Consider the following 13,678-nt stretch of genomic DNA (forward strand, 5'->3'; position numbering starts at 1 on the left):
AGCTAGTCAAACATATCCGTTGAAGTCTGTCCAACCCACTGTCACCACCCATTGACGTTGGTTTTTCCCGAGGCTCGCTGGCACTCGCAGCCGCAGCTTGGCTTTCCTGAGAACTGAGAAGGGACGATAGGGGAGGAGGAGGTGGGGATTTCGAAATTCAAAATTCGCACTCTCCTCTCCTTTCGTCAGGGCAACTGCAACGCCCGTCCATCAAATTGTGTGTAAACATTTGGACCATACTTTTTAAGGGTATATTTGGACCATACTTGTGTGTAAACATTTGGACCATGCTGTTTGGATAATTTGTGCCTTTCAACGTCGTCCATCAAATGTCCATGGACTAGTTCGTGCGTCGGAATAACCGTAAAACCGGAAGCAAACCTAGAGGAGGCCGTCGCACTTCGACACACCCTGCCAAGACAAAAGCGAGGCGGAGCCTGTGCATTTGGACATTTTCGCGTGAATGCCCGCACTTCCCCATCGCCTCTGCTTCGATCACCGTCACCACCCACCCCGGTTCCCGCCCGTTTCACAGTCCGCCGCCGCGATGGAGCCGAAGGAGGTGGTGATGGAGATGTCCGTAGTTTTGTCGGGTCAAGATACGGAGGACCTATTGGTGGTGCCTGCCCACAAGGCCAACACGACGACACACACCACCCGTTGCCGCAAACAGAGGTAGACAAAGGATGCTTTGATGGTGGCTGGTCACCCAGTTCTTCGCCCGGCAAAGCATGCGATTCGTCGGGTGTCAGTCGTCAGTCGTGCAATCGCCTTCACCCTGGTCGACACAGATGATTCCACCATACTACTTCGCTGCCACGTAGTCCGGTCCACAGCCCCTACCGTCACCACCAGCCCTCGCGTCCCGTACAATATCGACCTCAATGGGGAGTACAACTTTATGGAGTCATAGTCGTCGGTGCTTGTCCAGCCTCCACGCCCATCGGTGCATGGTCTTTGTTTGCTGGGATGTTTCAGTCGAGCGCGATGAGTGGATGATGATGAGGCGCTGATGAATATGATACATGACAACGACGACTATGAAGGCGGGCAAGTAGATGACACCTAGCTGGTGGTGTGGTGGTGGGCACCCAACAGATGCACACTTAGATGTTAATAACTAGCAGTCGCAGACCCAGCCGAAAAGAAGGGCGAGCCGTTTGACAAGTTCATCGTGGTGCAAGAAAATTTGGCACGAACAAACGGTCTTGCAGGTAAAAAAGAGGTTTGTGAAAGCACAAGTTATCTCGGGGGGGGGGGGGGGAGGGGTGTGAGATTTTTATAAATTCTTCTAAGACGGGAGAGTTTGACGAATAGCAGAGTAACGATATTGAAACAGAAGAGAAACTAGATCATCACAGTAAAGCAAGACATGCACACATGATAGATGCAGATGACGAACATGCAATCATACATACAATAAAATGTAAACATGATGAACTGAAGGAATGAAAGGCATCAAGATGAAAGTCTTCAGAATGCGGACATACTGAAAGTAAATGGTTGAGGAATATGAAACTAGGATAGCTCAGTGATGACATGATGATTTGTTTGAGTAGTTCAAGTTATTGCATCAGCTATACGTCTGGTTATGGAGGCTGAGATTAAACTCAGATGACACTAAGTATTCACCTTATTCCCCTTGAGCTAAGGTCACTTAGACCCCACCCAATTGAAGGAAATATGCCCTTGAGGCAATAATAAAGTTGTTATTTATATCATGATAAATGTTTACTATTCATGCTAGAATTGTATTAACCGAAAACTTGATACATGCATGGATACATAGATAAAACACTGTGTCCCTGGTAACCTCTACTAGAATAGCTCGTTAATCAAAGATGGTTAAGTTTCCAAACCATAGATATGTGTTGTCATTTGATGAACGGGATTACACCATTAGGAGAATGATGTGATGAACAAGACTCATTTGTCAGCTTAGCATATTTATCGTTCAGTTTTATTGCTATTGCTTTCTTCATGTCAAATACATATTCCTTCGACTATGAGATTATGCAACTCCCGGATACCGGAGGAATACCTTGTGTGCTATCAAACGTCACAATGTAACTGGGTGATTGTAAAGATGCTCTACGGGTATCTACGAAGGTGTTTGTTGGGCTGGCATAGATCGAGATTAGGATTTGTCACTCCGAGCATCAGAGAGGTATCTCTGGGCCCTCTCGGTAATGCACACCATAAGAAGCCTTGCAAGCAAGTGACTAATGAGTTAGTTACAGGATGATGTATTACGGAACGAGTAAAGAGACTTGCCGGTAACGAGATTGAACTAGGTATGAAGATACCAACGATCGAATCTCGGGCAAGTAACATACCGATGACAAAGGAATAACATATGTTGTCATTACGGTTCGACCGATAAAGATCTTCGTAGAATATGCGGGAACCAATACGAGCATCCAGGTTCTGCTATTGGTTATTGATAAACTATTCCGATGTCCAAACATAACCTTCCAATATATCAATCTTTATGTCTAGACCATTTCGAGACTCCTCGTCATGTCCGTGATCTCATCTGGGACTCCGAACAAACTTCGGTTCATCAAAACACATAACTCAAATTGTCATTGAACGTTAAGCGTGCGGACCTTATGGGTTCGAGAACTATGTAGACATGACAGAGACACATCTTCGGTCAATAGCCAATAGCGAAACCTGTATGCTCATATTGGCTCCAACATATTCTATGAAGATCTTTATCGGTCAAACCGTATAACAACATACGTTGTTCCCTTTGTCATCGGTATGTTACTTGCCCGAGATTCGATCATCGGTATCATCATACCTAGTTCAACTCGTTACCGGCAAGTCTCTTTACTCGTTCCGTAATGCATCATCCCGTGGCTAGCTAACTCATTACACACATTGCTTGCAAGGCTCATAGTGATGTGCATTACCGAGAGGGCCCAGAGATACCTCTTCGATACACAGAGTGACAAATCCTAATCTCGATCTCTGCCAACTCAACAAACACCATCGGAGACATTTGTAGAGCATCTTTATAATAACCCAGTTACAATGTGACGTTTGATAGCACACAAGGTATTCCTCCGGTATTCGGGAGTTGCATAATCTCATAGTCAGAGGAACATGTATAAGTCATGAAGAACGCAATAGCAATAAAACTAAACGATCATTATGCTAAGCTAACGGATGGGTCTTGTCCATCACATCATTCTCTAATGATATGATCCCATTCATCAAATGACAACACATGTCTATGGTCACGAAACTACACCATCTTTGATTAACGAGCTAGTCTAGTAGAGGCATACTAGGGACACTCTGTTTGTCTATGTATTCACACATGTACTAAGTTTTTGGTTAATACAATTCTAGCATGAATAAAAAACATTTATCATGATATAAGGAAATATAAATAACAACTTTATTATTGCCTCTAGGGCATATTTCCTCCAGTCTCCCACTTGCACTAGAGTCAATAATCTAGATTACATAGTAATGATTCTAACACCCATGGAGTCTTGGTGCTGAACATGTTTTGCTTGTGAGAGAGGATTAGTCAACGGGTCTGCAACATTCAGATCCGTATGTATCTTGCAAATCTCTATGTCTCCCTCCTTGACTTGATCGCGGATGGAATTGAAGCGTCTCTTGATGTGTTTGGTTCTCTTGTGAAATCCGGATTCCTTCGCCAAGGCAATTGCTCCAGTATTGTCACAAAAGATTTTCATTGGACCCGGTGCACTAGGTATGACACCTAGGTCGGATATGAACTCCTTCATCCAGACTCCTTCATTTGCTGCTTCTGAAGCAACTATGTACTCCGCTTCACACGTAGATCCCGCCACGACGCTCTGCTTGGAACTGCACCAACTGAAAGCTCCACCATTCAATATAAATACGTATCCGGTTTGTGACTTAGAGTCATCCGGATCAGTGTCAAAGCTTGCATCGACGTAACCGTTTACGACGAGCTCTTTGTCACCTCCGTAAACGAGAAACATATCCTTAGTCCTTTTTATGTATTTCAGGATGTTCTTGATCGTTGTCCAGTGATCCTCTTCTGAATTACTTTGGTACCTCCCTACTAAAATAATAGCAAGGCACACATCAGGTCTGGTACGCAACATTGCATACATGATAGAACCTATGGCTGAGGCATAGAGAATGACTTTCATTTTATCTCTATCTCCTGCAATGGTCGGGCATTGAGTCTGACTCAACTTCACACCTTGTAACATAGGCAAGAACCCTTTCTTCGACTGATCCATTTTGAACTTCTTCAAAACTTTATCAAGGTATGTGCTTTTTAAAAGTCCAATTAAGCGTCTTGATCTATCTCTATAGATCTTGATGCCCAATATATAAGCAGCTTCACCGAGGTCTTTCACTGAAAAATTCTTATTCAAGTATCCTTTTATACTATTCAGAAATTCAGTATCATTTCCAATCAACAATATGTCGTCCACATATAATATAAGAAATGCTACAGAGCTCCCACTCACTTTCTTATAAATACAGGCTTCTCCAAAAGTCTGTATAAAATTATATGCTTTGATCACACAATCAAAGCGTATATTCCAACTCCGAGAGGCTTGCACCAGTCCATAAATGGATCGCTGGAGTTTGCACACTTTGTTAGCACCTTTTGGATCGACAAAACCTTCTGGTTGCATCATATACAACTCTTCTTTAAGATATCCATAAAGGAATGCAGTTTTGACATCCATTTGCCAAATTTCATAATCATAAAATGCGGCAATTGCTAACATGATTTGGACAGACTTAAGCATCGCTACGGGTGAGAAGGTCTCATCGTAGTCAACTCCTTGAACTTGTCGAAAACCTATCGCAACAAGTCGAGCTTTGTAAACAGTAACATTACCGTCAGCGTCAGTCTTCTTCTTGAAGATCCATTTATTTTCTATTACTTGCCCATCACCGGGAAAGTCAACCAAAGTCCACACTTTGTTCTCATACATGGATCCCATCTCAGATTTCATGGCCTCAACCCATTTCATGGAATCTAGGCTCATCATCGCTTCCTCATAGTTTGTAGGTTCATCATGGTCAAGTAACATGACCTCCAGAACATGATTACCATACCACTCTGGTGCGGATCTTACTCTGGTTGACCTACGAGGTTCGGTAGTAACTTGATCAGAAGTTTCATGATCATCATCATTAGCTTCCTCACTAATTGGTGTAGGAATCACCGAAACTGACTTCTGTGATTAACTACTTTCCAATTCGGGAGAAGGTACAATGACCTCATCAAGTTCTACTTTCCTCCCACTCACTTCTTTCGAGAGAAACTCCTTCTCTAGAAAGGATCCATTCTTAGCAACGAATATTTTGCCTTCAGATCTGTGATAGAAGGTGTACCCAACAGTCTCCTTTGGGTATCCTATGAAGACACATTTCTCCGATTTGGGTTCGAGCTTATCAGGTTGAAGCTTTTTCACATAAGCATCGCAGCCCCAAACTTTAAAAAACGACAACTTGGGTTTCTTGCCAAACCACAGTTCGTATGGTGTCGTCTCAACGGATTTAGATGGTTCCGTACTTAACGTGAATGCAGCCGTCTGATAACCCACAAGTATAGGGGATCGCAATAGTTTTCAATAAGTAAGAGTGTCAAAACCAATGAGGAGCTAAAGGCAGAACAAATATTCCCTCAAGTTCTATCGACCACCGATACAACTCTATGCACGCTTGATGTTTGCTTTACCTAGAACAAGTATGAAACTAGAAATACTATGTAGGTGTTGTTGGATAGGTTTACAAGATAATAAAGAGCAAGTAAATAAAAAGTAGGGGCTGTTTAGATAAAGACACAACTAAGTTAGTTTTAGTAAAGAGCTTTTTGTTACGAGAAAGTTATTTGTCCCTAGGCAATCGATAACTAGACCGGTAATCATTATTGCAATTTTATATGAGGGAGAGGCATAAGCTAACATACTTTCTCTACTTGGATCATATGCACTTATGATTGGAACTCTAGAAAGCATCCTCAACTACTAAATATCATTAAGGTAAAACCCAACCATAGCATTAAAGTATCAAGTCCTCTTTATCCCATACGCAAACAACCTACTTACTCGGGTCTGTGCTTCTGTCACTCACGCCACCCACCATAAGCAAATCATGAACATATTGCAAACCCTACAGCGGGAATCCCTCACGCTTGCGCGACACGGAGAGCACCATAGGACAGCACCAATAATAAAACATGCAACTCAAACCAATCACGATCATCAATTAACCCATAGGACAAAACGGATCTACTCAAACATCATAGGATAGCCATACATCATTGGGAAATAATATATAGCGTTGAGCACCATGTTTAAGTAGAGATTCCAGTGGGTAAAATAGAGGTTACACTGCTGCATAGAGGGGGGAAGAGTTGGTGATGATGGCGGTGAAGTTGTTGGTGAAGATTGCGGTGATGATGATGGTCCCCGGTGGCACTCCGGTGCCACCGGAAGCGAGGGGGAGAGAGCCCCCCTCCATCTTCTTCTTCCTTGAACTCCTCACTAGATGGGAGAAGGGTTTCCCCTCTGGTCCTTGGTCTCCATGACGTGGGAGGGGCGAGAGCCCCTCCGAGATTGGATCTCTCTCTCTCTCTCTCTCTGTGTTTCTGTGTTCCCAGATTCTCCCTTTCACCGTTTCTTATATTTCCGTAGATCCGTAACTCCGATTGGGCTGAAATTTTAACACGATCTCTATCCGGATATTAGCTTTCTTGCGGCGAAAGAAGGGCATCAACCGCCTTACGGGGTGGCCACGAGGGTCAGGGGCGCGCCCAGGGGGTGGGGCGCCCCCCTGCCTCGTGCCTCCCTCGGGCACCGTCTCGCATGGATTTTTCTTCCCAAAAATCATATATATTCCAAAAAAATCTCCGTCAGTTTTTATCCCGTTTGGACTCCGTTTGATACGGATATTCTGCGAAACAAAAAACATGCAACAAACAGGAACTGGCACTGGGCACTGATCAATATGTTAGTCCCAAAAATAGCATAAAAAGTTGCCAAAAGTATATGAAAGTTGTAGAATATTGGCATGGAACAATCAAAAATTATAGATACGAGGGAGACGTATCAGTATCCCCAAGCTTAATTCCTGCTCGTCCTCGAGTAGGTAAATGATAAAAAAGATAATTTTTGATGCGGAATGCTACCTAGCATAATCTTGATCACATATCTAATCATGGCATGAATATTAAGACACGAGTGATTCAAAGCAATAGTCTATCATTTGACATAAAAACAATAATACTTCAAGCCCACTAATAAAGCAATCATGTCTTTTCAAAATAACATGGCCAACGAAAGTTATCCCTACAAAATCATATAGTCTGGTTATGCTCCATCTTCACCACAGAAAATATTCACATCATGCACAACCCCGATGACAAGCCAAGCAATTGTTTCATACTTTTGACATTCTCAAACCTTTTCAACTTTCACGCAATACATGAGCGTGAGCCATGGACATAGCACTATAGGTGGAATAGAATGGTGGTTGTGGAGAAGACAAAAAGGAGAAGATAGTCTCACATCAACTAGGCGTATCAACGGGCTATGGAGATTCCCATCAATAGATATCAATGTGAGTGAGTAGGGATTGCCATGCAACGGATGCACTAGAGCTATAAATGTATGAAAGCTCAGACTGAAAACTAAGTGGGTGTGCATCCAACTTGCTTGCTCATGAAGACCTCGGGCGTTTGAGGAAGCCCATCATCGGAATATACAGGCCAAGTTCTATAATGAAAATTCCCACTAGTATATGAAAGTGATAACTCAAGAGACTCTCTATATGAAGAACATGGTGCTACTTTGAAGCACAAGTGTGGTAAAAGGATAGTAACATTGCCCCTTCTCTCCTTTTCTCTCATTTTTTGTTTTTTTGTGGGCTTCTTTGGCCTCTTTTTTTATTTGGGCTTCTTTGGCCTCTTTTATTTATTTTTAAAGTCCGGAGTCTCATCCCGACTTGTGGGGGAATCATAGTCTCCATCATCCTTTCCTCACTGGGACAATGCTCTAATAATGATGATCATCACACTTTTATTTACTTACAACTCAATATTACAACTCGATACTAGAACAAAGATATGACTCTATATGAATGCCTCCGGCAGTGTACCGGGATGTGCAATGATCTAGCGTAGCCATGACATCAAAAAATGGATAAGCCATGAAAACATCATGCTAGCTATCTTACGATCATGCAAAGCAATATGACAATGAATGCTCAAGTCATGTATATGATGATGATGGAAGTTGCATGGCAATATATCTCGGAATGGCTATGTAAATGCCATGATAGGTAGGTATGGTGGCTGTTTTGAGGAAGGTATATGGTGGGTTTATGGTACCGGCGAAAGTTGCGCGTTACTAGAGAGGCTAGCAATGGTGGAAGGGTGAGAGTGCGTATAATCCATGGACTCAACATTAGCCATAAAGAACTCACATACTTATTGCAAAAGTCTATTAGCTATCGAAACAAAGTACTACGCGCATGCTCCTAGGGGGATAGATTGGTAGGAAAAGACCATCGCTCGTCCCCGACCGCCACTCATAAGGAAGACAATCAATAAATAAATCATGCTCCGACTTCATCACATAACGGTTCACCATACGTGCATGCTATGGGAATCACAAACTCCAACACAAGTATTTCTACAATCCACAACCACCCACTAGCATGACTCTAATATCACCACCTTTATATCGCAAAACTATTGCAAGGAATCAAACATATCATATTCAGTGATCTACAAGTTTTATGTAGGATTTTATGACTAACCATGTGAATGACCAATTCCTATCATCTCTCTAAATAGATATAAGTGAAGCAAGAGAGTTTAATTATTTCTACAAAAGATATGCCCACGCTCTAACAAATATAAGTGGAGCAAAAGAGCATTCTACAAATGGCGTTTTTTATGTAAAGAGAGACAGGCAATCCAAACTTCAAATGATATAAGTGAAGCACATGAAGCATTCTATAAAGCCATACTCAAAAGATATAAGTGAAGTGCATAGAGCATTCTATAAATCAACCGAGGACTATCTCATACCAGCATGGTGCATAAAAGAAAAAAATGAAAACTAAATGCAAAAGACACTCGAAGATTTACACATATCACATGAATGAAACAAATCCGAAAACATACCGATACTTGTTGAAGAAAGAGGGGATGCCTTCCGGGGCATCCCCAAGCTTAGATGCTTGAGTCTCCTTGAATATTTACTTGTGGTGCCTTGGGCATCCCCAATTAGCTTGAGCTCTTGCCTCTCTTCCTTCTTCTTACATCGAGACCTTCTCGATCATCAAGCACTTCATCCACACAAAACTTCAACAGAAAACTCGATAAGATCCGTTAGTATAATAAAGCAAATCACTACTCTAAGTACTGTTGTAAACCAATTCATATTTTGTTTTTGCATTGTGTCTACTGTAATATAACTTTTTCATGGCTTAATCCACTGATATGAATCGATAGTTTCATCAAAACAAGCAAACTATGCATCAAAAACAGAATCTTTCTAAAACAGAACAGTCTGTAACAATCTGAACATTCACCATACTTTTGATACTTTAAAAATTCTACCAAAAAATTTGTATATAAAGACAGTGCAAAAATAATCAGAACCATTTGACGTTCTAGCTAAAAATGTAAAATCGCGCACTACAGCCAAAGTTTATGTCCTGCACCGTACAAACCAACAAGCATTGTAAACATCCTAAAGGCAAACCTTGGAACATTATTTTTATAATACAATGGAATTGTACAAGGGGATAATTATTTTTGTTGAAAAGTTCCTGTAATCAAGATTCAAAAAGTTTCCGTGAGCATGAACAAAGTTCAAGGCTAGCTCCTACTTCAACAATGCTCGTCTTTCTCACTTTCGCTTTCCTTTTTGAAAAAGTTTTGGGTTCCCCTCTTTATTTTTTTGTTTTTAAACTATATAAAAGCACTCAACAGAAGTAAATGACTCTCTAAAACTTCTGGGTTGTCTCCCTGGCAGCGCTTTCTTTAAAGCCATTAAGCTAGGCATATAGTGCTCAAGTAGTGAATCCACCCGGATCCCAAGGTATATCAAAGCCAATTTTAATTAACAATGATTTGTTATTTAGTAGTGAGCACAAAGTAACATATATCATGTAACACCTAACTCTAACTCTCTTCCTATGCATCGGCATGTCATAAAAGAACAATTCATGCACACATAGTAAAGGCCAATGCATAGTATAAACGGTTTCTTGCAATTTTATCGTATTGGAAACATAGAGAGGTGGAGATATAGTTCCTATCTCATAATAATTGCAAGTAGGAGCAGCAAGCACATGCATATTATATCTATCAAAATCATCATGTGTAGTAGTAAAAGGCAACCCATCAATATAATCCTTAATAAGCACAAACTTCTCCGATATAGTATAGTTTGGAGAATTCAAAAAGATAATAGGACTATCATGTGTGGGTGCAATATCAACAATTTCATGTTTAACATAAGGAAATATAGCAAGTTCATCTCCATAAGCATAATTTATATTGGCATCTTGGCCACAAGCATAGCAAGCATCATCAAAAAGGGATATTTCAAGAGAATCAACGGGATCGTAACAATCATCATAGCAATCATCCTTCGGTAAGCACAAAGAGAAATTAAACAATGTATGAGTTGAAGAGTTACTCTCATTAGAAGATGGGCACGGGTAGCTAATCCGCTCTTCCTCCTTTTGTTCTTCGCTCTCCTCCTCATCTTTTTCATCCAATGAGCTCACAGTTTCATCAATTTCTTCTTCCATAGACTCCTGCAAAATATTAGTCTCTTCTTGGACAGCGGAGTAGTCCTCAATATATGGTTCAACATAGGCATTAGAAGTATAATTATCATAACATTATTTAAGTATGGCAAAATTTTCAGATTTGTAAAGAGTAGCATCATACTTTTCAATCAAAGAATCAATTTCGTAAGCACCCTTAAAAGCAACAAATTCTTTAATTTGTTGAACATCATAGTAATTATAAACACCCTTAGCATACGAAGATACGATTCCATTATCACTAAACTCACATTTATAGGGGAGATGTTTCTTAGGGTTTTCAGAACAACAAGTAAAATCATATATTTCACATAAATTCCAAGCATAGCATTGCAAATGATGAATTTGACCCAGTAAAAGTTTCCCTTTTTCAGATATACGGTGTCGCACATAACAAGCATGCCCATCTAAAGATTTTCCCTCAACTAAGCTAGTTGGGGTTTCAGCACGAGCACATAGGGATCGAAGATGATCCAAGTAATAAGCTTCAAGAGTGTGATATATTTTGAGTGGTTCTTCAACCATTGGTTCAGTAGGTACAACTATTTTTTTGGTATTTTGTGTTTCCTACCCATAACTAAAGATAGAAAACAACTAAGAATAGCAAATAAAAATTACTTAGTCATAAAGCAAACAAGCACACACGAGAATATTCACCCCATGCTATTCCTCCCCGGCAACGGCGCCAGAAAAAGGTCTTGATAACCCACAAGTATAGGGGATCGCAACTGTTTTCGATAAGTAAGAGTGTTGAACCCAAAGAGGAGCTAAAGGCAGAACAAATATTCCCTCAAGTTCTATCGACCACCGATACAACTCTATGCACGCTTGATGTTCGCTTTACCTAGAACAAGTATGAAACTAGAAGTACTATGTAGGTGTTGTTGGATAGGTTTAAAAGATAATAAAGAGCAAGTAAATAAAAAGTAGGGGCTGTTTAGATAAAGACACAACTAAGTTAGTTTTAGTAAAGAGCTTTTTGTTATGAGAAAGTTATTTGTCCCTAGGCAATCGATAACTAGACCGGTAATCATTATTGCAATTTTATATGAGGGAGAGGCATAACCTAACATACTTTCTCTACCTGGATCATATGCACTTATGATTGGAACTCTAGCAAGCATCCTCAACTACTAAAGATCATTAAGGTAAAACCCAACCATAGCATTAAAGTATCAAGTCCTCTTTATCCCATACGCAAACAACCTACTTACTCGGGTCTGTGCTTCTGTCACTCACACCACCCACCATAAGCAAATCATGAACATATTGCAAACCCTACAGCGGGAATCCCTCACGCTTGTGCGACACGGAGAGCACCATAGGACAACACCAATAATAAAACATGCAACTCAAACCAATCACGATCATCAATTAACCCATAGGACAAAACGAATCTACTCAAACATCATAGGATAGCCATACATCATTGGGAAATAATATATAGCGTTGAGCACCATGTTTAAGTAGATATTAAAGTGGGTACAAGAGAGGTTACACTGCTGCATAGAGGGGGGAAGAGTTTGTGATGACGGCGGTGAAGTTGTTGGTGAAGATTGCGGTGATGATGATGGCCCCTGGTGGCACTCCGGTGCCACCGGAAGCGAGGGGGAGAGAGCCCCCCCCTTCTTATTCTTCCTTGACCTCCTCCTTAGATGGGAGAAGGGTTTCCCCTCTGGTCCTTGGTCTCCATTATGTGGGAGGGGTGAGAGCCCCTCCGAGATTGGATCTGTCTCTCTGTCTCTCTCTGTTTCTGCGTTCCCAGATTCTACCCTTTCACCGTTTCTTATATCCCCGAAGATCCGTAACTCCGATTGGGCTGAAATTTTAACACGATCTCTATACGGATATTAGCTTTCTTGCGGTGAAAGAAGGGCATCAACCACCTTACGGCGTGGCCACGAGGGTCAGGGGCGCGCCCAGGGGGGTGGGGCGCGCCCCCTGCCTCGTGCCTCCCTCGGGCACCGTCTTGCGTGGATTTTTCTTCCCAAAAATCATATATATATATATTCCAAAAAATCTCCATCAGTTTTTATCTCGTTTGGACCCCGTTTGATATGGATATTCTACGAAACAAAAAACATGCAACAAACAGGAACCGGCACTGGGCACTGTATCAATATGTTAGTCCCAAAAATAGTATAAAAAGTTGCCAAAAGTATATGAAAGTTCTAGAATATTGGCATGGAACAATCAAAAATTATTGATACGACAGAGATGTATCACCGTCTCTAAAGCATAACCCCAAAATGATAGCGGTAAATCAGTAAGAGACATCATAGATCACACCATATCTAATAAAGTACGATTACGGCGTTCGGACACACCATTACACTGTGGTGTTCCAGGCGGCGTGAGTTGTGAAACTATTCCACATTGTTTCAAATGAAGACCAAACTCGTAACTCAAATATTCACCTCCACGATCAGATCGTAGAAACTTTATTTTCTTGTTACGTTGATTTTCCACTTCACTCTGAAATTCTTTGAACTTTTCAAATGTTTCAAACTTATGTTTCATCAAGTAGATATACCCATATCTGCTCAAATCATCTGTGAAGGTTAGAAAATAACGATACCCGATGCGAGCCTCAACACTCATCGGACCACATACATCAGTATGTATTATTCCCAACAAGTCTGTTGCTCTTTCCATTGTTCCGAAGAACGGAGTCTTAGTCATCTTGCCCATGAGGCATGGTTCGCAAGCATCAAGTGATTCCAAAAGTCCATCAGCATGGAGTTTCTTAATGCGCTTTACACCAATATGACCTAGACGACAGTGCCCCAAATAAGTTGCTGTCGGTGTCAAAATCGGCGGATCTCGGGTAGGGGGTCCCGAACTGTGCGTC

The sequence above is a fragment of the Triticum urartu genome, chromosome 1A (assembly GCF_056163025.1).
Source record: "Triticum urartu cultivar PI428250 chromosome 1A, HENAU_Tu73, whole genome shotgun sequence".
In the NCBI taxonomy this organism is placed as follows: domain Eukaryota; kingdom Viridiplantae; phylum Streptophyta; class Magnoliopsida; order Poales; family Poaceae; genus Triticum; species Triticum urartu.